The sequence below is a fragment of the Chiloscyllium punctatum genome, chromosome 30, assembly GCF_047496795.1.
Source record: "Chiloscyllium punctatum isolate Juve2018m chromosome 30, sChiPun1.3, whole genome shotgun sequence".
Taxonomy (NCBI): Eukaryota; Metazoa; Chordata; class Chondrichthyes; order Orectolobiformes; family Hemiscylliidae; genus Chiloscyllium; species Chiloscyllium punctatum.
The window spans coordinates 63,207,796-63,232,107 of NC_092768.1; the positions used below are offsets into that span (position 1 = coordinate 63,207,796).

The 24,312-nt window shown below is 44.1% G+C and overlaps 1 non-coding gene across 1 annotated transcript; it reads left to right on the forward strand.

The window, feature by feature from the left end:
• The first annotated feature begins 21,818 nt into the window (after positions 1-21,818).
• trnas-gcu (transfer RNA serine (anticodon GCU)) lies at positions 21,819-21,900 on the forward strand. Its single transcript has one exon. It is a non-coding gene; the product is annotated as a tRNA-Ser (tRNA).
• Positions 21,901-24,312: the final 2,412 nt, after the last annotated feature.

Consider the following 24,312-nt stretch of genomic DNA (forward strand, 5'->3'; position numbering starts at 1 on the left):
CAGATAAACCAACCTCTCATGGAACAGTCCTGTCATCCCTGGGACTTGCCAAGTGAAGCTAATGAGCTGTCAGAGGAAGTGGTGGAGGCTGGTACAATGACAACATGTGGTTCACGTTTGTAGGAGGAACAGAAATAACAAATAGAATGATTCGGTTGAAAATAGTGAGAAGTTATTTAATATCATTATCCAGAGTGATTTATGTTATCAGAAATGTATCTGATAGTGGAGTCAATGAGGAGGAGGACACATGAGACACTGTCAGTTATTTCCAGCAGACCGGATAAGGACAGGGAGGTAGTCTGCTGTGAAACTCTCTCGGCCAAACTTTCCCTTTCATTGAAGATATTAATATCCCATTGGATCCTCCGTCACACAATCGCTCTGTAACACATTCTACACACAGCATCACTGGGGTCTCTCACATTGAGGATGACTCTCTTCCACTCTGAGTGAGTCACTCGGTGGCTGTACAGACCAATGCTGCTTATTGGGAAGGATTCCTGAAACAGGGAACGTTTCCGGGTTGGAGGCACTTGTAGAGATCGAGGCTGTGCAAACTCATGGATGCTTCAGGTTGGGTGAAATCGTTGACATATCTGATAGCAAGATAACTATAAAATACAGATTTGAAGGCAAGACCAATATGAAACGCAGATGTTGCTGGAGACAGCGCAGTTCAGATGGAAACCACATGGATTTACCTAATGGATGGCAGACACGTCAGCGACATGAAGCCGACTGACAATAAAACCATGGTTCACATGTCAAGTCTGAATTTGAAATTTCCAGTAATGGTGTAAGAATAGGGTATAGGAAGATTTAAACAGCATGTGGATTAATGCAGTAATTAAACACAAACAAACACACTTGATGCTGAGATTTGGATCGAAGTTATCCAAAAGCTCGAATTTAAAACTGAGATTGGGAACTTTCTGAGACAATTCCCGGGAAGGTGTGGAGTACGTGATCTGCTGTCAAGTGATGACATTGACCCCTGTACTGAACGCAGACTCAGTTCCTGGAACTATCTCCAGCTTTTCTCCCAATCCTTTGGACAGACTTCATGGACTGAGATACTTACTGATAGCAATCATCATGTTTATGGATATAATCTGTCTAGATTATCCCCATTCCACCCCGCATCTCCCCACCTCCCACTCACCCGAGCACTCTCACTAGGCAGCTGGAGAGCAGAATACCCCGAGTACCAGCGACTGGTGGGAGAATCAGAACGACATGAATAATTGTGATGGTTTATTGAAGCATAATAAACAGTCAGGCATCGACAAGGATTTTCATTTTGTAAACAGAAACGTTGTTTGTTTTCTCAGATGGAAAGAGCTGAAAACCGAAGCAGCAGAGTTGGAGTCGACACCCTGGATCACTTCCTTTGATACAGGAGGAAGCAGAGACCCTGCTCCTACAAGTTAGCGTTCTATGATACTTTATTTCTGGTTGTTTTGGGTAAATATTGGCTTTTTCCTTTGCTCCACTGATGTTTGTTCTGTGCAGCATCTCTGGCTCATTTACGCTGGGCGAAAGTGAGGACTGCAGATGCTGGAGATCAGAGCTGAAAATGTGTTGCTGGAAAAGCGCAGCAGGTCAGGCAGCATCCAATGAGCAGGAGAATCGACGTTTCAGGCATGAGCCCTTCTTCAGGGCTCATGAACTTGGGCAGAGCTACCATATAAATAAGGGTGTTTGTGTAGCAGCTTATATTGCGCAGCATGTATCCAACTTGTTCAAAGATTTCATAGTCATAATCATTTAAATGATTTGGGACACCAAGGATATATAAAACATACAGAAGCCAGAGAAGGATGAAGTTTCCAGATATAGTGAAGAGTAAAATCACTGCCTTAATTCTTCTCTTCATCTCGGGGTCAACCTGCTTCCCTTCCTTACTCTGATCCCTCAGTTCCTTCCGGACTTGACTTGACTTAAATAAAATGCGTGCGATTGTCAGAACATTGAGGAACACAATGAAAAAGAATGGTCCCAAATGGTTAGAGCCACAGCAAATGAGCGGAATCCAATCCAGCGAGAGTCAGTGTTGTAGCTTTCCTTATTGCTGAAGTAAAATGGTATGTTCCTGATTATCTTTGTGAGCTCAAATCTAAAATACCAAGGGACATTTTATAAACAAAGCAGAATACCGGTTATTGAGAGAATTGCAGATGCATTTTTCCCTGTGCAATATTTAGTTTTCAGTTTGTGGCAACAAAAGCTGACAAACCGATCGAAGGTGAATGTAACGGTGAACAAGTTAGAACAGTCTATGGATGATCGGATCAGTACGCTGATAACACGGCACACAGGAGTGATGTCCAGGAAACATACTGGGTAATGATAATAATGAAATTGCCTGAGTATGACCTCACTGATCTGCTGCTCTGCCATGGCCACCAGATAGCATGTTGTGCAGGTAGCGAGGCCACACTTTCCCTGGGATAGGATCATGATAGCCACGAAATTCACTGCAAGCAGAAGGATAACAGGAAAATGGCTTAATATTAATGATCACTCTTTTCTGTATAAGTTTACAAGCAATCTGCATTGTAGCTACAAACAGCAATAAAGATCAGCCAGTCATCACAAAAAATTGTGATGTAAATCATAAAACTGTAACTTGCCAGTTTCTAGCTTGAATAGAAACAGTCAGATGGTGCACAGCAGACGGAATCCAGGATACCAGTCATGAAAGTTACAACCAAAACATTAACATTTAGAAGGGTGAATTTACACCACATGCAGCAATGATTCCCTGAAGAACAGTCAACACAGCTGGATAATGTGGTCAGAGAATTCGATGACTCCACATGATAGGGATGGACTAAAAGTTGGACCACTCTTTTCTTTTCATTCATTGGATGTGGGCATTGCTGGTGAGGTCAGCATCTATTACCCATTGCTAAGTGTCAATGGACAATTCAGATTCAATTACCCTTCAGTGGAGTCACCTGTAGGCCATACCCTACCTTCTGAAAAGTGAAGTAACTCTCTACAGTGAGTCCTTGCATTAATTTATGAGGAGGAAAACAAATCATCAGAGCGCTGAAATATCAAAACAGGGCAGATTTAAATAAATTGTCATGAAAGTGAAAAGGGGTATTGGGGAAGTTAGGGAAAAGTTTTTTTTTATGATCAGTTTGAGGGCAGATGCGGTTCAACTACAAAGGGATGATAATCCTAGGCAGTGATAATACATGGTGTTAAAATGTGAATTCCAAACAGAGGCAAATGCTGACTGTATAAATTCAATGAAAGATGAGGGGGGTGGGATTGTTGTAAATCTGGTCAATCCCAATTATCTGTAAATATGATGGGGAATGACAGGCCGATCCTGTTGGTTGAATCAACATTGTGGATGCGCGGAGATAGAGGTAACAGTAACAAGATACCATTGCCAACCCCGGCAAAGCTGCACTAATACTCCTCAGTTATCAACACATAACATCCAGAAGTTAACTGCAGTGAATTGAGACTGGATTCTTTACTATCAATGTAGATACCTGCACGTTTTTAAAAATTAATAATATGGGGTTCAGCATTCATTTCAAAATGTACAGGAAGTTTGTGAAAGTGGAAAGTCAAGTTAAACTGGGTGTTGTGGAGAAGCTCGGTCGGATCCCCAGGGCACCTTTAGCAAAAATAAAGTGTCCAGGCATACACTGTAACTTCAGTGTTATAGAAGATTTCTTGTGGACAGGTCCCGAAATTGAAAGAAGTGGAGATTAATTTCAGTCCCACCTACATATGTCTGTGTAGTCCTATAAGAGTAGATGGAAGGAAGTAAGAGGGAATGATACTCATGGACTCAAACAGAAATGTACCAAGTGCTCTCCTAATGCTCTGCCCAAAACCGTAAGAAACTACAGAGAGTTGTGAACACAGGCCAGATCACACACAAACCAACCTTGCATATTGAATGTATATTTCTTGTTGCCGCCAACACCATTAAAGACCCTCCCAACCCGGTTAAACTCTCCTCCAATCTCTTCCGTCAGTCAGGAGATACAAAACCATACACACAGAACAACATGTTCAAGAATAGCTTCTTCCCCACTGTTATTTGAATTCAGAATGGACCGCTCAAATTGTAAACCTCATGTTGATCTTGCTTCTTGTGCACCTTCCTTGCAGCTGTAAGTCTGTATCCCTCACTCTGTTCAATCACCCGATGGCCTTTATGTCTTTCCATGGAATATTCACTGCACTGCAAACAGAACAAGTTTTTTCCCCACAATACAGAGATAAACGTGACATTATAATAATAAATCATATCAAATCAACTCAGGGTTGAGAAAAAAGGGTAAATGGCAGAGATGATGGAAGAGTAACCCTGTCTATAAGCAGAGCCAGTGGAATACCTTGTGAGGCAAGACCCATTGCATGGTGTCTATAGCTGAACCGTGCGAAATGCCTGAGGATGGCTGCTCCATGTTGGGGTGGGGGGGATTTGCTACAATTTCAAAGGGACTGACATGGAATGCTGCATCACTGGGAAAGTTGCTGGAATGGCAAAGATGCTGCAACAATGAAAGATACCCCGAACAGTAACAGAATTTGGGATAATTGCAGTCAGGATCATTGTTAGAGGCAATGGCTCTGGGGGAAGTATTGGTTGAAAAGACAATGGTCCAGCTGGGAGTTGGAGAAGGTTTGGAGACATAGAGACTTACAGCACAGAAACTAAAAATGTACTTTGTCCAATATAATCCATGAAACAACTGCCTCACAATTCTCATCCAGTTTTCCTGCATTAAGTCCATACCCCGGGCATTCCAAGTGCACATTTAAAGAGTTCCATGCTATCAGGGATCTGCTTCTCCTAACCTGACAGGAAGTAGGTTCCACATTGTCCCAACACTTCCGGTGGAAAACTCAAACCCCTGCCTGTCTGTGTCTTTGCCCCTGGTCATTCACCTGACCACAAAGAGAAAAACATAGTTCCTTCTCTGCTGTCTATGTTCCCTCTAACAATATATTTTTAAATGATGCCCCCCTATCAATCCCCCCTGCTCCAAGGAAAGCAACCCCAGTCCATCCAATCTCCCTTCATACCCAAAACATTACTACCTTGGAGTTTTACTGAAAGTCTCCACCTTCTTTCAGACAATCAAAGTACTCCAACATTCTAGCTGTAGTCTAGCCAATATTTCATACAGTGCCAATATATTGTCCCTTATCCTAAACTCTATGTCTTGCATTTAAAAATCCAAAAAATCCCATTTAAAAGCCATTCATAATGTACCCCTTGGGTTTTGTGTCCCGCCAAGTGCATCAGCTCACATTCATGGATTGAATTCCAATTTCCTACAAGTTTTGCGTTACCAGTGAACTTATCCTGGAAATCCCCTGATATGCAGAGCTCACAGCATTTCCGAATACCACCTTTTAACATTCATGGAACATTGTGACCCTGTAATTTCCCTGTTTCCATCTTAAATACATACCACTGCTGTGACATGGATTTACCTGAAAAGTTTCTGATCTCGGTCTAATCACACCCAATCTTATTCCCTCAGTTTAGAACTTTGATTTCCCCCTAATCCTTGTCCTTTTCCATGTTAATCTTGAGTTCTGATTACAGCCTGCAAAATGCTTCCTCACTAAGAGGTCAGCCCAGCTTCATTACCGAAAAATAAATCCAGGGTCACTGTCAAAGTTGGGGAATGTAAAGGAACGGTCTGGGATTAGCCAGGTGAAGCTATGAACTGTGTTGTAGGAAAGAGAGATTTAAAAACCCTCCAGTTTATCCAGCAGACAGCAACAGAGGGATAAGCGGTTACAACAGCTGTCAATTGTTCCATGATCAGAGGATAAACAGGAATACCCAGGATAAGAGACGGATTATGGGGTGGGGGACCTATACCATTCAGAATGGCGGAGAATTGGAATCTAATGAATATTATTCAACCTGAACATTCGGGGGGAAGCCATTGGAAATCGTCGAGGGTCATTTGACAGAAAATGTTATGCACTCTCAGTGAGAATGGGTCATGGCCCCTGTGGGTTTAAGGAATTCTCAGGTTTGTTGTATATTTTACAGTCAAGTCAGAAAGCAAAGTTATCCTCAGTGTGTAGCCCTGTACTCATTCTGAAAAAAAAAACTACTTGCAGGTGGGATATGGGAAGCGGAATAAGGAATGTCATGAAAATTCCAATGTTTAACAAGTTCGAGGGAACTGGTATTTATTTTTAATTCTATTTCGATCCTATATTTGGGAATCCAAGAATGTACACCTGACCGTTGCACTTGTCTGTCCTCATAGGGACACCCTCCATCCACAAACAGCAGGCCCCACTGCAGATTACAGCTTTTAACCGAGACATGGATGGAACGAGCTGTGAGAGGCAGTGGTGATGGTGGGTAAAATTAAAATATTTAAAAGGCATGGGCATATGAACAGGAAAGATTTAGAAGGATAGGGGCCAAGTGTTGGCAAATGGGACTAGGTTAATTTGCGATATCTGGTCAGGATGGAAGAGTTGACAAAGGGGCCGTTTCTGTGCTGCATGATTCTATAAGAAGAACATTATTCCTCAAATCTTCATCACTCCCATAATTGGAAAGGTTAATCCGTGCTCCTCAACAGTTACCCAAGCCGACAGTGGATTCTGAACATCCAACAATCAGAGCTAACAGAATCTGAAACCCACACGGTGTAAAGGAGATGAACCAGCTCAAACCCCTTTTACTGTAGGAAGGAGGAAACGTGCTGCTATCAATACAACTGCACAAACACATATACACGCAGGAATGTGGGAACACTGGGTTTATGGGATCCACTGTACTTGCTGACATTTCCAATAGCTCCTTCCCTGATGGTAGCCTCCAGTCTAAGATGCAACTCAGGAGTTCATTACATTTGACTAAGGGTGATCATGTAGTAAAGCAATGAAACAACAGAAGTTTTTAATCCCTAATTTAACTGTATGATATTGCAACTAGGGAGTGGGTATAACATTGAATATTACATCAGAATTCAAATCTCTTAATTAACAAGGAAAACCAGGAGAGATGTCATCCACAAATTGTAAATAATTATAAACACTTACCAGGAACACCAATGATGGCAAGAACCATGTAGAAAACTTTCCTGGCTGATTGAATTGGCAGATGCATTTTCAATTTAGAGTGGCAATCCTTTATTCTTGCACATAAAAATGCAAGCATTAAACTCTGCGGTGTTACATTCTCTGTGTGTTTCCATTATATTCTGTGTGATCACCACTGGGAAATTGGTTTTGCAGCTCTGATGATAACAACTTAATTATTCCCAGTTGGTAGAAGATATTTATCACTGAAATTAGATTGCGACAGGGAAGGGATGACCTCATGGAGGGAAGAATCATCATTGGAAACTGTGTTAATTAGAAAAATCCGTAATTGTCACCACTTTATGAATAGAGAGGCAGCCTGCTGTTGTAATAATGCTGCCTTCACATAAAGAGATGACATTGCTTTCTCGTGGATGGATGTGATTTTGTTTGCTGCATCTACCTTGTTTTCCTCTTCCTTAATGCCCGGCTAACATCGAAATTTGCTTTCGAATTTGTTTTGGATTTTTGTCCAGCAGCTTGGTGTTGAGGGAATGTACCTCACCTTGTCTCTGTGATGTCAGTCATGACCATTTGTTGGATGAATCTCTGACATTAGCGAGTCCTCTACCGTAGCTCTACCATGGGCTGTCATTCCCCATGTCTCAGATAGTTCCCATATCCTAGATTACCTGCAGGAATGTAGTTGACCTGTCATTGTACCATGTCCGTCCCATCTCTGTGTTGGAGAAATTCAGGTCCCCTCATTGTCACCCTCCTGCCGTGGCATGGATTTGCTTTTCCCAGTTGCTGACTCAATACGGTTCTGGTCTAATCTATTTCCAAACCAGGCTCAGACGGATCATTTTAGCTCCTCACAAATTATTCTATGCTTTTATTTTGAAATCATCTCATTCTGCCATTTGCTGTTTTGACAACAACCTGAGTGCCTGTTTGCCTTCCTCCTCTCTTGGAGGGGGTTAGCTTAACTCCATTTTATTGGGCCAGATGACCCACAATTTTGAAGACATCTATTTCATAAAATCACTTCCAAATGAAACAGAAATGCCCAGCTTCTCCAAGCTATCAACATCACTAATATCCACATTCCTGGGACAATTCTTTTCAAGATGTGCAGTGTTCACACATCCCTTGGAAAGTTCGGTGCTCAGGTCTATATGCGACACAATAAGTGCAGCATCTCCCCAAGTACTTCAGGGCCCAATTCAAAAGCAGTTGCTGACATCAGTATTGGCTCAGAAATGTTTGGCAGGTCAGGTCATATTGGGACCACGGATGGAACCTCCATGTACCAAACCAGAAGCCAAGAAACCAAAGAGAATCTGCCCCGATCCAGGGAGGAGCAGATAGCATTGAACCACATTGGGAATGGGACAGTATGGAGACGCACTTGGTGCCCTGTACAATAGTGACAGAAATGAACTTGTTTCAGACTGTCAGATCAATTGGAATGTAAGGGACAGCCTTTGCACTGACTCGGGTTCACACATAATTGTGGGCTTTCAAGATCGAGACAATGTTAACGGGGCATGTGTCATTCTGCTGGAGTGGTTCCTCTCAAACTGCCACACACAGTGCACCACAATGTGCTTTTTGATCTGTTCACATCAGCGAGACACTGAGAACACCATTACCTCACTCTGACTTTGTGCTAAATCTGCTCAACAGAACCCTACCTCTGTGCAATTGGCAGCTAACATTGTTATCAATCTGGCCAGAAACACCACACCCTGGTGGAGACATTGTCATGATGTGGCCTTTTGAAATTGCCCAGGTTCCTTCAGTTCCAACTGTATCTGCAGGAACAGAGAAATTACAGCCCATTACAGCAGTTGAAGGGGAAGGGGAGATTTGGAACAATCCATCATAATTCAGAATCATAGCATGCTACAGCTGGTATGGTACTGAACAAATTAATACACACATTGCATTTGTGAGGGCTCTCTGCAATGATAACCTGGCTAATTTCACCACCTACCTTTGATTAAATGTGCTCTAATTCCCAGTAATTCCCCATTTTATTTCACTGAGGTAACCTGACTATAAATAAAAAGGAGAATGCAAATGTCAGTGTTGGACAGATTGTGGCACAAATCCTATTTCCTCATTGAAAATTGGTTCCTTTACCAGTCATCACCAGTCCGTCCTTACCTTTTACCATGGTCAATGTAACCTGTCAGTTACCCTTGTTGAACACACTGTCAGATAGAGCCAGGGACTTGGAGACAGATGACAGCACGGAAAGCAGCCACACGGTGTTTCGGGTTTGTCTCAGTGAAGCCCAATCAACGTTGTGCCTGAAGGATGCTTGAACCAGCTTAGATCGGAGGGTCTAACACTCTCCTCACTGAGTTCTTCCAGACACGCAAATGAGCATGGTTCCTATCATCCATTTTATATCCATCACAAACACTTTGTCCATCGATCAATCTTTTTTCCTTCAATGAAATTCTTTCAAATTGAGCATGGTACAACCTTCACTGAGAAACCCATGCTGACTCTCCTGGATTAATCACTCACTGTTGAAATCACCATTTAGAGAATCTCTCAGAGTTTTTCCAGCTCTGGAGGTGTAACAGCAGCTGGTATCGCATCCTCAAACGTTTGCAAAACTTCTAACAGATGGATCTCACTGACTTCATCTCATGCGATGGCTGAGATCCGAACCCGTACCAACTGGTTGGAAGGCAGCCATACTGCCCACTACGCCGCCATCCCCTTGCCACCTGGGTGCTCGCTATTCTCAAACACACTTATCAACACTGGCATCATCACCAATTGAATTGTGGCTGAAATAAAAACAGAAATAGCTGGAGAAGCTCAGCAAGTCTGGCAGCATCAGCATCAGAATCCCTCAGTTCTGATGAAGAATAACTGGACTTGAAAAGTTCCCTCTGCTTTCTCCCCGCAGATCCTGCTGGTCCTGCTGAGTTTCCCTAACAATCTCCATGTTGGGGTTCAGCTCTCCAGGATCTGCAAGACTGTGTTTGTAATCCCAGAGGCATTGACCCACGGAAGGGGATATTGGGTCAGGTGACGGTCGACCTCATTCATTGGGGCAGATGTCAAGGAGCATCTTAAACCGGAGAGGGATCGGGGGGAATTGGAGCCATTTAGAGAGAGACTACAGAAGGTAAGACAGCTCAGCTCAAAGCACGGCAACTAATGCTGCCCCGATTAAAATATTGAAGATGGCAGAGGGGCAGATGAGCTGAGACAGGGTGGGAGCTGGGCGATATTGATGATGTGGAAGGACAGTGTGTGTATCTGATCACATTCTGTCAGTCTGACTAATAGCAGTCATTCCTGACACTGGATTCACTGAGGGGTGAAGGGTCAGTGAACAGAGCGGACTGTCCCTGTTATTCTGTTCCTGACTCTCCAGCTCCCGCTCTGTCAGTGACCTCTCAGTCTCCCGGGAAATGGGCTGTTTCCCAATTGTGCCGGATTCCTGGCCTTTATCCTTGGCCGAGCTGAGAGTTGATGGTCTGAGGAATATCATTCCCAAATGACTCCTGTCCAAGATAATACCGATTAATGTGTCTGTGTATCCTCCATTAATCTGTAAACATCATTGCTCAGGGCTGGAGGGACATGGATTGATGACATTGAGGATGTTATGAACCAGACCAAACTCCTCTGCCTGAAGGAAATGGTCTAGACCCCTTTTCCTGATTTCCTGAAGGGAAGTGTAAGGCGTTACAATGTGATTGGTCAAACTGCCAGGCCTGAATCAAAACACACTTTACTCCACACTTTCGGTGTAACACAAACATAAGGAAGAGAGATTGGACAAACCGAACTCGATTGGAAACCTTAACTAAATGAACATTATTTAACTATAAACAGCAGCTGTTCGGATATAGTAACATTCCATAAACCACACAATTCTGATCTTTCTGCTATCGGAAGAATGGTGTGAAACTTGTAAAGATTCAGAAAAGATTTACAAGGATGTTTGCAGAGTCAGGATTTCTGATTGTTTTGAGGCTGGAGTTTATTTTGGTATTGTGTAGATTTGACACATTAACCCTCCCTCCCCACCACTACAGAAGCTGTTGGAACTATTCAGTGTTTCCAGCGGCTTTTATAATTATTTCAGGTTCCTGACGGGAGCAGTCTCTCACTTTTCGAACAAAACAAACCCATCCTTATGCTGCAACCAATATTTCAATAAGAAATGGGAAGCAGCAGAGGGGAAAGTTTCTAAGATGCCGAGCAATGCTGCCTGGTTACACACATCGCCAGGAAAAGCAAGCAGCAATCTGACAGATCCGTTTTACCACTGAATGAGGGATTTATTTCCGCGATTTATCCCAGTGCCTTTCCTTTAAAAGGCTGTTTACAAACCACAACACTGCGATGGACAGGAATCTAATCCAGGTCAACTGCTTGGAAGGCAGCTATTCTCACCACTATCCCACCATCACCCTGCTCGCAGCTCCCTCCCCATTCCCAAACACACTTAACAAGGCCGTGATTATCACCAACAGGATTGGGGCTGAAGCGCTGTCTCCTCATCTCAGTCCCTGAGAGGGTGGTAATCAAACCCGAAGGATTACCCGAATCAAACCCAAACTGTGGATGCTGTAACATTAACGCTGATTTCTCTGCACATATGCTGCCTGACCCACAGGATTAATTTCTCAGCATTTTCCGCTCTCAAGCCCCGTCACTTTCAAATTCCTAGAATATGAACCGAATTTATTCAGAAACTCAGTACTGGAGCACACGAGTCCCAAATACTGAGCTTTATTTTGTGATTCATTGGGTCATTGCCGCTGAGTCACCACGGATTGCTCAGATATAATTGCTCTGGTGAAGATTAGATTACTTACAGTGTGGAAACTGGCCCATCGGCACCAACAAGTCCACACCACCCCGCCAAAGCGCAACCCACCCATACCCCTACATTTACCCCTTACCTAACACTACGGGCAATTTAGCATGGCCAATTCACCTGGCCTGCACATCTTTGGACTGTGGGAAGAAACCGGAGCACCCGGAGGAAACCCAAACAGACACGGGGAGAACTTGCAAACTCCACACAGTCAGTCGCCTGAGGCGGGAATTGAACCCAGATCTCTGGCGCTGTGAGGCAGCAGTGCTAACCACTGTACCACCGTGCCGCCCACAATGAAGCTGACAGTGAGTTATTGTCTTGACCTGCTGCCATTTATTTGGTGCAGATAAACCCACAATGATGTAAGGGAGGGAGTTCCAGGATTTGCAACCAATGGCATTTGTGGGACTGAGATGTTTTTCCAAGCGAGGGTGGGGAGTTGCTTGATATGGAATTGTCACCTGGTGTTTTTCACGTGTATCTGCTGTGCTCAGCATTCCACATGTTAGTGCCGTGGGTCTGGAAGCTGCTCTGGAAGGAACCTTGGGAATTTCTACAGTGTATCTTGTCTCAGGCGAACTATTCCAGTCAGCCACATGAGCATAAATCCTGTAATCCAGGAGATCTACATCACAGGGACTCCTTCATTGGTCATCGCCTTCCTTTCGAGGGCATTTGTCAAGATCATCACACACGTTTTTCCCTGAATACATCCATACTCACTGGCCTGTGGTTAATCAATGCATCTTCAAATGATGATTGACATGGTCCCCCAGAGCGTTTAAACCTCCTTTCCCCAGCTCTGAGAGTATAATAGCAGGTGGACCCACCCTGCCCTCCTAATGTGGCCATATTTGGGAAACCTCGGCTAGTCCAATCTCATTCATTCCATCTCGGCGTTTTTCCCATTTAAGATTTCTTTCGAAGTGCAACAGTGCGATGGCAGGGGTTCGAGCCCGGGTTAACTGCTGAGAAGAAGACATGTCCAACCCTTTTCCAGTAATTGGCAAGCTATTCCCGAGGCCGTGATCAGGACCAATTGGATTGGGACTGAAATACTAACAGAAGCTGCTGGGGGAAGCTCAGCAGGTCTGACAGCATCAGCATCAGATCGCTTCACATCTGAAGGACAATCCCTGGACTCGAGAGGTTCACTCAGATTTCTCCCCACAAATGATACCACTCCCACTAATTCCCGCCAATACTTTTTATGTCATCTGTCAGCTCTCCAGGATCTGCAGAATTAAATACAGTAGATGTTGACCAACCGAAGGGGATATTGGGTCAGGTGACGGTCTACCTCATTCTTTGGGCAGATGTCAAGGAGCATCTTAAACCGGAGAGGGATCGGTGGGAATTGGAGCTGTTTAGAGAGAGAGTACAGAAGGTCAGACAGCTCAACTCAAAGCACGGCGCTTAATGCTGCCCCGATTAAAATATTGAAGATCGCAGAGGAGCAGATGAGCTGAGATATTATGCAGATTTTGCTGAGCGCACGTCCTATACGTAGTAACCTGAATTCCTGAGTCTGGTCAAATGTTGCTTTTCTCACACTGTGATCTGCATGTCCTTGATTACTATGATCCGTCTTTACCAATCGCAAACAACGCTTTCCACTGTAATTAGGTCCATGTGACAATCAATCAATCAAAACACAGTCATTTCCTCATTGCGTGGAGCCAGCAGAGCGAAGGTGGGCTGTATGGCTTCAGTCTGCAGTGTGACACATTTTGTAATTCTGATTGAAATTGCAAATAAAACAGCAGAATTGGGGAAGTTACAGAGTGGTTATATTGACACAGCCAGGACACATCTGTGCCACAGTGTATCACACAATAGCAGTGAAGATCTTTTAACTTCATCCTCGAAGGTACATGCTACAAAACCTGAAGACTGCGGGAAACTGCTGTGGTCAGCGATAACAGAGCGGCCCAGAGGGATTGTGGTGGACGCATAATCCAGAAATTAATGGATGAAAAGCATCCTCTGCTAGTTGACAATTTCAGCTTTCAGTGTGTGTACTGCCACTGCCAGTGTTTCACTATAACAGTGCTCCATTCTTCGCATTACATATTGATGAGCCTTCTGCGTCCTTGCACTCAATAGTATGTGAAATAGATACGCCCGCCACAGTTACACATTTGAGGAAAAACACGTTTGAAGTTATGGAAGATTTTTTTGCTGTTCTCTGTCGGTCTGTTATGACCTGATTCGCAAAGTCACTTGCCTGAGCTGGGAATACATTGGCGAAGTTGAGAGAAATCAGTTGTGGTGTGGACCATACCCCTGACGCCTTGCAGTTCTTCCCCAGGCTGTGTCACACAGCAGGGTCCTCCGGTGAAATGAACAGCCGTGAATGACATGTGGTTCAGTATGTTGGAGGCAGCATTTCGAGACAGACACAGTTCCCTCTTATTAGAAAAAGCACAATTGATGATGAATAACCTCAGAGAGAAGCTAGCGATAGAGATTTGCTGTGGACTCGATGGGCTGAACAACTTCGGTCGGCATGTGAATGACGTCACACGTCTCTGCCGTCCCTCTCCCTGTCTCTGTGACAGAGTGGCTGAGGGAGAAATAATGGCTCGTTTTTAATCCTCCCTTCCGCTTTGGACTGCCTGCAGCCCCGCAGCTCCTGGCTGTGGTGATGGTTCTCAGTGAGTGAGGGTTTCATTCGGAGTAGCTTCATCTGGGACAGTGGGGACTCAAATGTTAACTGATGCCCGATTGCAGCAAAGAAACCCACGCCTCTGAAACAAAAGCCTTTCTGCTGGATTGTTCTACGAAGATCGATTCTGAACATCAAATGGGCAGCACAAAAATACACTTATTTGAATTTTACTGAAAGAGAGTCCACAGCCCATTTCTCTCTTTCCCACCAGCTCAGCACCTTTCTCTCTCTCTCTCTCTCTCAAATAAATGATATTTGGAGGAAGTTCACAAACAAAGTTGCTAAGTTCCAGCGGCGCTCTTGCACCTGGCTGTGCCCGTGAGAGGAAGCTCCAGAGCATATCCGCACTTACATCCGGTCATAATGCCTGCAAGTGGAGGGAAATGGCTGTTTACTCTGCCAATAGAGACAGCTCAGTCCACGGGGATGGGAGAAACAGCACTGTCCCGCGTGGGGACATTCTGCAGATCAGACACAGCCCACTTTATCATTCAGATCATACCAGATTGAGAGTGCTCGAGAAGGCCAATCGGTCACTCGTACCTGTGCCAACTCGGGAGTTGCAAAAGATTGGTGAAAGTGGAAAGTGGATTTGCCCACGTTTCAAGTGTTTCCGTGAAGCAGGAAGCAGAAGAAGATACACAGTGAAGCGATTGAGATCTGACTGCAGGAGCAGCAAATAAGTTGTACAGTGCAGAGGAGAGCTTTGAAGTATTGAATTCTGGTTGATGGGACGATCATGCTTTTACGAGGCCACGCTGCTACAGAAGAAACTATGTCAGTGTCTCTCAACATTGTGATGTCACAGGCAAATGTCGCCGTTATACTGCAGGAAATTCCTTTTTCCAATGTGAGGGCAGTCCATATGTAAAGGAGTAGCTTATATATCGAATCCTTTCACATAAATAATTCCACTGCACCTCAGTGTGTTGTATTGTCTCCTTTCCACTTTACCTGTCATTGTGTCTGCACTGAAGTTGATTTGCTCTTTCTGCGTGTCTTTTACAGTCTGGGTGATGTGGGGCAGTTGTACTGATCCATCTTCTGACAGAATTTTCCACTTCACTTCAGCCTGCCCTAACTTCGCTATCTGATACCATTCCCGTTGTTTACATGTTAAGCGCTCGTCTCAGATCCAGCCTGCCTTCACCCAAAATAAATGGAAAACTCAGTCACATTGTGATCACTGCAATTGAGGGATATATTCACTCTAAGGTCATTGATAATTCCAAGGATAAAGTTAGGGCTGCAGATGCTGGAGATCAGAGTTGGCAGTGTGATGCTGGAATAGCACAGCAGATCAGGTAGCATCCGAGGAGCAGGAGAATTCAGGTTTCAGGCTTAAGCCCTTCATCAGGAATAAGGCTTATGAGTCGGGGCTGAGAGATAAATGGAAGTGGTGTGGGGTTGAGTGGAAATAGCTGGAAATCATAAGATGGATGAATAGGAGGGAGAAGATAATAGGTCAGAAATGGCAGTGATGGAATGGGTCGAGAGGGCAGTGGCGAGTTGAAGGCTTGTGCTTGGGGGAGGGGAAATGAGGTAACTGTTCAAATTCACATTTATCCCGTGTGGTGTTAGGGTCCCAAGCCGGAATGTGTGGCGTCCCTCCTCCAGGCGTTGGGTGGTAACGGTTTGGCAGTGGAGGAGATCCAGGACCTGTATGTCTTTGATGGGGTAGGAGGGGGAGTTGAAGTGTTCAGCCACGGGACGGTGAAGTTGGTGGGTGCGGGTGTCCCAGAGATGTTCTCTGAAAAGATCTGCAAGAAGGTTTCCTGTCTCCCTGATGTAGAGGAAACCACACAGGGCGCAACGAATTCAGTCGATGACATTGGTAGCTGTACAGGTGAATTTCTAATGGATGTGGAATGATCCCTTTGGGCCTTGGCTGAGATGAGGGGAGTGGTGTGGGTGCTAGTTTCACCCGTCCTTTGGTGGCAGTGAAAGGTGCCAGGAGAGGGTTGTGGGCTGGTGGGGGAATGTGTGGACCTGAAGAGGGGGTCATGGAGGGAATGGTCTTTACGGAATGTTGGCAGGGCTGGGCAGCGAAATATATCTCTGATGGTGGTGTCTGTTTGGAGGTGGCATCAGTGGCAGAATATGATGGTTCATTCGGAGTTTTATGGGGTGTAAGGTGAGCACCTGGTGGTTCTGTCTTTGTTGCGTTGAGAGGCGTGGCTTCAAGGGTGGTGGTGTGTGAAATGGAGGTGATGAACTGGAGGGCGCTGTCAACCACGTGGGAAGGCAATTTGTGATCGTGGAAGAAGGAGACCAACTGGCTCTTTCTGAAGTGTAATTGGTCAACTTGGGAACAGATTTGCTGGAGGTGGAGGAATTGGGAATAAGGAATGGCGTTCTTACACAGGATAGGGTTGGAGGAGATGTAGTCTAGATACCTGTGGGAGGTGGTGGGCTTGTAGTATATGTCTGTAATTAGTCAGTCGCCAGAGTCGGTGATGGAGAGGTCCAGGAAGGTGAGGGAAGTTGCCAAGATGATCTGGATAAATTTGAGGTTGGAGTGGAAGGTGTTGGTAACGTTGGTGAGCTATTCAACCTCCTCATTGGAGCACCAAGTGGACTCAAACATTCATCAATGTAGCGGAGTAACAGGTGGAGGGTGGGGCCTGTATAATTGCGAAAGATGGATAATTCTGCGTATCTGACAAACAGACAGGCATAGCTAGGTCCTATGCGGGTGCCCATGGCGACCGGTTTCGATGGAGGAAGTGGGAGAATTGGAAAGAGAAGTTGTTGATTGTGAGTACCAGTTAAGCCCGGTGGATGAGGATGTCGGTGGGAAGGTACTGGTTGCGATGGTGTGAGATTAAGAAATGGAAGGCTTGCAGACTTCAGTCATGGCAGATGGATTTGTACAGGGACTGGATGTCCATGGTAAATAAGGCGCGTTGAGGACCAGGGAAGCGAAATTCTTGGAGGTGGTGAAGTGCATAGGGGTGTCACGAATGTAAGTGGTCATTTCCTGAACTGGGGAGAGAGGATTGTGTAGAGGTAGGAAAAGATTATTCGGATGGGACAGGCTCAGGATGAGACAATAGGTCGACTGGGGCAGTCAGGTTTGTGAATCTTAGGAAGGAGGTAGAATCGGGGAGTGCACGGTTCACGGACAATGAGGTTGAAGGTTGTGGATGGGAGATGCCCAGAGGTGATGAGATTGTGGATGATCTGGGAGATGATGGTTTGGTGAGGGGAGAAGAGTTTATGATCGTGGTCTGTAGGAGGAGGTGCCTGCGAGTTGGCACCTGGCTTCAGCTTTGTTCCTCTGCCCGACTCACAAGCCTAATTCCTGATGAATGGCTTATGCCTAAATCATCCATTCTCCTGCTCCTCGGATGTTGCCTAACCTGCTGTGCTTTCCCAGTACAACACTCTCCACTCATTCATTATTACTGTATCATTTTACACTACCAGGCCAATGCTGTCTGTTTGATTCTCATGAGCACTGTTCTCATGAACTGCGACAAAATCTGCCAATCTGAAACGAAAACAGAAATTGCTGTAAAATCACAGGTGAGCTGGCAGCATCTGTGCAGATGAATCACAGTTAACGTTTCACATCCATTGGGTCCATCTCTCCACAGATGCTGCCAGACGTCCTGAAATATTCCAGCAACGTCTGTTTTTGTTTGAATTTCAACATCAATAATGTTTTCATTTTTGTTTTCTTATTTTCTGCCAATATGATTTGGCTGAAGATTACGTTAAATGTTTTAAATATGACTGAGATGGTACCGCCAGATTCCACCAGCCGGCTCCTTTTATTTGGTTCACGTGACCAATGCCTTTCCACTTGGTCACCGCGCCCTACAGCTGCACTATATATAAATTGACAAAATTGTGGCATTCTCTCGGATTGGTAATCAGGAGCGAGATTGATTGAAATTATTGAAAATTTAAGATAAACTGATAAAATACGGGATATAGAACGAGAAACTGAAAGGGAAAGAGAGAACAGCGAATGATAACGTTTTGACAAAACTGAAATACAATGGCTCAAGATTCAGAAACTGCTTTCATCCACAAATATACCACAATATGGAATGTAATTTTTGCGACAACCAATGCAAGTAGATAGCAAAATCTTGGTTTTAAAGTCTTGCTGCAACTGTTTTGTTTTTAATGAACGCACACATGGTACTCAGTGCTGTAATGATCTCCCAAAATGGAAAAGGACATCCTTGCCTTCAAGGATACGTGGGGAATGTTCACCGATTCATCCCAGTAATGGCAGAACTGTCCTCTGGAAGCATATGAGCAAAATCTTTCAATGTTTCATTGAGTTTCGAATGAGTGGTGAAGGGAATGTCTCCATTCACAAATTAATCGTTCAGTAGAATTCAATACAGGGACCCATGAAATGATGAACAAGAACACGGACATACGATACACAATAGCTACGACAATTACTATGTGAAAACTGTTGATTTCAGATCCACAGTGGCCTTTGGTGATGGCATTTGCTGTCCAGAACCAGTCTGCACTGGAATGACGGGAAACACACTATGAAGTATTTGAACTTCAGTCGCCTTTAGAAATAGCTGAGACTGACTCAGGAAACGGGGGTTTGGAGATGTTGGCACTACAAACCTTTCAGACATTCCGTGGAAGAATAAAGGAAGTGATAGATACGATGTTCATGAACTGGATAGATAGTAATTTACCTGATTGGAGTTTATAAATAGAGGCGTCATATTTAAAAATCAAAGAGTTCATAGTGTAACTGTAAAACCTTGAGGTAACACTCAGTGGGAGTACTGTGTGTAATCCTTGTCCTCATTCTCCACCAAAAGCATGTAAAGAAGTTAGAAAGGGCACAGACGGTGTTTCCTGGATAGCAAGCTATTAGAAAGCCAAGTGACGTTGTTTTCTGAAACATAAAATTATCAGAAAGAATACAAACGGGATGATAGAAAGAATAAAGGAGTTTGTTCACGAGATTTGTAAATGCTGGAGCAGAAACACGCAAGTTTGAAAAAGCAAATGAGATTTTCACATAACGTGAGGTTTGAATGAATAAATTGGGGAAAGTCCCTCTTTCTAGTGAATCAATAACTTTCGTTAGAGCTTGAAAACCATTAGTGAATGATTAAGAAAAGTTTGGATGAGAGTTTCTTCCACTCAATAGAGTTATTTAAATCGTGAACGACTTTCCAGAAATAAGACGTAGAAGCTGACTTCAGAGTGTGTTAAAAGATGCACGAACAAACGTGCAAGGAGAGAATTTACCATTGAGTGAAAGTCAGTGTGGTTGCGTAACAATTTCGAATTTGTTGACTTCAGGCACAAAGACATTTCATGAACACGTACAACTGAATAAGACTGAGTATAACAAGTTCATGGATTGGTAAGGTGTGGCGTATTATTCAAGGTGAAACTCAGTAAATGGAGCTGATGTCGTAAAATAACTGCATTCGGAAGTTATATCCTAATGACTAGGAATTGAATCGTCACTTGAAGATGCAACAGCTACTTTAAAGATTTGACCACATTCACATGATGTTATGTACATTTCGTACATTCTTAACTCCACCCAAGAAATCCACCAAGAAGACTCTGTCCTTTTGTATTGTTAACCCTCTGTACTTCTCTGCAGCACGCCATTTCAGATAAAGTATGCTCAGACCAAAATTCAGGTCAATACAATATTCAAACGGTCCTATGTGATTTCTTTTTTTAAATACTGCAACAACCTTTGTGACTTTGCAACAAACTGTGTAACATGAAACCAGTTCAACATCTATTTTCCCGGAATTTAACGCAGTACACATGGGAAACGTTATCCATCTGCTGAAGAATCACCTTCGGCTCTCTCTCCACATATGTCTCTTCACGTTTTAGATACTTGCAGTAAGTTTGTTGATCAAGGAGTCATTATCCAGAAAAGGTTGTTTCTCAATCCACAAACACGGGTATTTTCCCATAAACTTGGCTTTGCTCAATATCACCTTCTGTCCGTATCCCTCAACCCGACGATAAATTGAAGTTGCTCCATGTGAGGCTCAAAATTAAAACTTCGGCACAGCACACCCCACTATACTGAAACAGAGATACTGTGCACCTTCAGCACAGGAGCAACACATTAATGCTTACCTCCACATTCCTGGTTTTACCTTAACGTTTGGGAAACCGAGTTTCTCTGATTCCATGGCTAGTAACGGGGATTATATGATCATCTTCACCAGTGGTTCTGTCCCCGAGTGAAGAAAGTGGTGAGGTACTCATTGTAAAGATGGATAGATCGATGAAATGTACAATTTCATCTTTCGCCTTCACTAACTCATGAGCTTTTTATTTTTTTTGCATCTGTAGAAATCTTAAAATCTTCATCTTGAACAGACTCAATGACAGGTCTCCTTTGTGTCTCTGGCATCAAATTTCAAAATATAAACCCCCTCTGAATCCTTCCACCGCAGTCCGCTGTTTGGGAAGTGTTCCTGTTGTGGGATATGCACATCCCCGTCTGTCACCTTCTGCTCCCAGTATGCGCTCTGGCACTGCACTCATTTTCCTTCTGACACTTGTTCACGGTGTTGCAGTGATCACACAGTGACTTGGTGTCGCACGGCCTGGGAAAATGATACAGATCAAGGTTTTTGCATTGTTGACTTCAATTGTCAGTTTAGCCTTATTTTGGATTTTGAAATTGTCTGTTCTGTACACAAGTGAGTGTCAAAAACATCTGAGCGGAACTTAGGTGTTCCGAATAATAACATTGAGCACTATGCACTCTCCTCCAGTCTGGAAAATAGTTCCTCACAGGCAATTTAATAGACAATAGACAGCAGGTGCAGGAGTAGGCCATTCTGCCCTTCGAGCCAGCACCACCATTCATTATGATCATGGCTGAACAACATCAATCTGTATCCTGTTCCTGCCTTATCCCCATAACCCTTGATTCCACTAACCTTAAGAGCTCTCTCCAACTCTTTATTGAAAGAAAACCTCCTGCTGTCTCGGGTTCTTCATTCCGTTGACTTCAAATCTTCACAGAATTCAACAGACCTTGTTACATATTCATTTCCTCATATTTGTTCAGATCACTGTGTGCATTGTCTGACAGTGGGAGTGCACTTGCCCCACAACCCAGGGGTCAGACCATAGTCTTGGAACCGTACTGTGTTATTTATCATTTCACCAACACCAGCGAGAAATATCTGCTGCTCTGCCTAATTTACGCAATTCAATTGTTCATAAGGTCATAGCTTTCCCCACCGCTACGACGAGGTGGCCGAGAGGTTAAGGCGATGGACTGCTAATCCATTGTGCTCTGCACGCGTGGGTTCGCATCCCACTCTCGTCGCTGTCATCCACGGCTTTCAATTGTGCTGCTTTCAGTTGATCACAGCTGTCCTATTGAAACTGAAACTCCGATGTTCAGTTTATATGCATTGACGCTATGACAAAATCTCAAAGAATAGTTTGAGCCTGTTGACTAAACTGCATTGTAATGTTGGTTGCATTGGGATAATGAATAAAAACTCGATTTTCTTTTTCAAGTCAAGTTGCTGTGAACGTTCTTTTCGTATGAAAGACATCCAGGAAAATCAAATACCGAGAGCTGCGAAGTGCATGTTTATGCAAAGGGAATCTTCATGAATGTTTTGTCAGATGAAATCTGGAGGAGGTTGAGTAGAAGTAATTCATCCTGGTGAGAAGAGCACAGTGAGACAGCACAAAATAATGGAGATATTTCAAAGGGGCAGGGCGTGGGTTTAGGGGCACTGAGAACTGGCTGTAAATGCGCAGTGGAGAATTGCCGATGTGGTTCCGTGCATGGGCACAGAGAGACTTGCACATTGGTCTCGCCCTCGCCCCTTACTCTCGCCGTTGATGAATGCTGGACATAAGGCACAGATAAACACAAGATATGGGAAGCAAACTCCCTCTCGTTGTGCACACACTGGATGCATCACATTGAACTATGAACAACTGGAGAAATCGGCATGTTACCTATAGGGAGTGAAACTAAACTGTGGATCAATAACCGCAGATTCATGCAACATAAACATGAAAAATGATTTAAAATGTAGGGTGTAGGTTTGATCGCTGAGCTGTACGTTTGATATCCAGACGTTTCATTACTTGGCAAGGTAACATCATCAGCAGTAGTGACCTCCAAGTGAAGTGAAGCTATTGACCCCTGCTTTCTATTTTTATCTTTCTCCTCGGTGGGGTTCCTGGGGTTTGTGGTGATGTCATTTCCTGTTCATTTTCTGAGGGCTTGATAGATGGCATCTAGATCTTTGTGTTTGTTTATGGCATTGTGGTTGGAGTGTTAGGCCTCTAGGAATTCTCTGGCGTGTCTTTGCTTAGCCTGTCCCAGGATAGATGTGTTGTCCCAGTCGAAATGGTGGTATTTTTAGTCCATGTGTAGGGCTACGAGAGAGAGAAGGTCGTGTCTTTTTATGGCTAGCTGGTGTTCGTATATCCTGGTGGCTAACTTTCTTCCTGTTGTCTTACGTCGTGTTTGTGGCAGTCCTTGCATGGAATTTTGTGTATGACATTGGTTTTACCCATGGGTTGTACTGGGTCTTTTAGGTTTGTTAGTTTTTGTTTGAGAGTGTTGGTGGGTTTTTGTGCTACTGGGATTCCGAGGGGTCTTAGTAGTCTGGCTGTCATTTCTGAAACTTCTTTGATGTATGGTAAGGTGGTTAGGGTTTCTGGCTGTGTTTGGTCTGCTTGTCGTGGTTTGTTCTTGAGGAATCTGCGCACTGTATTTTTTGAGGAACTGTTCTTCTCGAATACGTTGTATAGGTGGTTCTCCTCTGTTTTCCAAAGTTCGTCTGTGCTGCAGTGTGTGGTGGCTCATTGGAATAGTGTTCTGATATAGCTTTGTTTGTGTGTGTTGGAATGGTTGCTGGTGTAGTTAAGTATTTGGTCAGTGTTTGTCGGTTTTCTGTATACGCAGGTTTGTAGTTCTCCGTTGTCCTTTCTTTCTACTGTGACGTTCAGGAATGCGAGTTTGTTGTCGGTTTCTTCCTCCTTGGTGAACCTTATGCCTGTGAGGGTGTTGTTGATGATGTTAAATGTCTTTACTATCTTGTTTCGTTTTGTGATGACAAAGGTGTCATCCACGTAGCGGACCCACATTTTTGGTTTGATTGTTGGTAGGGCTGTTTGTTCGAGTCTTTGCGTTACCGCTTCTGCTATGAGGCCTGATAGTGGAGATACCATGGGTGTACCGTTTGTTTGTAGACGATGTTGTTGAACGTGAAGTGGGTGGTGAGGCACAAGTCCACTAGCTTCATGATGTTTTCCTTGGTAATGTGATTGATGGTGGTTGGTGTGTGTGTGATGGTCTCTTCTAAAAGTGTGGTTAGTGTTTCCTTTGCAAGGTCGATGTTGATGAAGGTGAACAGTGCTGTTATGTCGAATGAGATCATTGCTTCCTCTTCCTCCACCTTGGTGTTTTTAGGCTTTCCTGGGTGGAGTGGATGGAGTGCTGTGACTCTTCTATGAGGTATTTCAGACTTGCGTGTAGTTCTTTGGCCAGTCTGTAAGTTGGTGTTCCGGGTAATGAGACTATGGGTCTGAGCGGGGCTCCTGGTTTATGGATTTTTGGTAGTCCGGTTCGACTTGTGCAACACATTGATCCTGGGACAGTCTCAGCAAAGACATGCCAGAGAATTCCGAAAGGCATGGCACTCCAACCACAATGCCATAAACAAACACATAGATCTAAATGCCATCTATCAACCCCGCAGAAACGAAC